General features: G+C 67.5%; 1 long non-coding RNA gene across 1 annotated transcript; it reads right to left on the bottom strand.

Annotated features, from left to right (window-relative positions):
* Positions 1 to 6: 6 nt before the first annotated feature.
* On the bottom strand, positions 7 to 863 carry LOC104851362. Its single transcript, XR_777189.1, has 3 exons — positions 653 to 863; positions 276 to 488; positions 7 to 179 (listed from the first exon to the last, which is right to left on the bottom strand). It is a non-coding gene; the product is annotated as an uncharacterized LOC104851362 (long non-coding RNA).
* Between the last annotated feature and the right edge of the window lie 6 nt (positions 864 to 869).

Raw genomic sequence — 869 nt, 5'->3', positions numbered from 1 at the left:
GGCCGGACCCGGGGTCATCCCGACTTCATAGCGGCGTCCCGAGCGCGGGTTCCACCAGCACCGGGCAGGTGGGCGTGAAGACGGCTGCGGGGAGAGCGGGAGCCGGCTGGGGCAGGGCGCGTGGTGGTCCCAGCTGTCGGAGAGGCTGAGGCAGAAGGGTCCCAAGTTCCAGCACAGACCTTGTGGAAATAAAAACGTAACGGGAAGCCGAGTACAAGGTCGTGGTTTCTGTTCCTTGCCCCGTACAAAACAAAAAGCAAACGCAGGAAGATTACCGGAGGCCTGAGACACCGTCTAATGGGTTTGCGCATGGCCGGGAGCCGGCAGCGCAGTGAGTACTGGGGCCAGGCGAAGAGTAGGGCGGCAGACCCGACGCCGGGGTCCTCGAGGAGGACGCCCGCAGAATGCGCAGCAAGTTCGGGTCCCGGTCTACGGAGCAGCGGGTAAGGAACGCTCGCGCCTCTGCGACACTGGCCGGCCTGCGCGTTCTGCAATGGGATGGGGCCCAGGTCCGCCGGGTGAGTGACACACCCAGCCCGGGGTGTTTTTCATGAGGAGGCAGGGCCTCGGGGAGCTGGCCAAGCTGGCCTTCAACTCGGGACCCTCCTGCCTCAGCCTCCCCAGTGCTGCGGACAGGCGCGCGGCATCTCACCCCAGCTAAGGTGCGGCAGTGCGCGCCTCACTCTAGGAGGCGTAGCAGGCAGGGCGGGCCTCGGTCCTCGGAGCAGCCCTGGGACGTGGGCCCCGGCGCCTCTCAGTCCGGGTGGGAGTGAACTCGTAACCCTCCCGCCTCAGCTTCCCCAGTGGGATGGCAGGGTGTGGGTCGGGGCGCCGGGGACCGGAATCCCACTCCCGGTCTGGGAGGGCGG

Source organism: Fukomys damarensis, unplaced genomic scaffold (assembly GCF_012274545.1).
Source record: "Fukomys damarensis isolate Sample0158 unplaced genomic scaffold, DMR_v1.0_HiC HiC_scaffold_39, whole genome shotgun sequence".
In the NCBI taxonomy this organism is placed as follows: Eukaryota; Metazoa; Chordata; class Mammalia; order Rodentia; family Bathyergidae; genus Fukomys; species Fukomys damarensis.
Note: the sequence above shows the minus strand (reverse complement) of the source record. Positions and strands in the feature narration are given on the sequence as shown.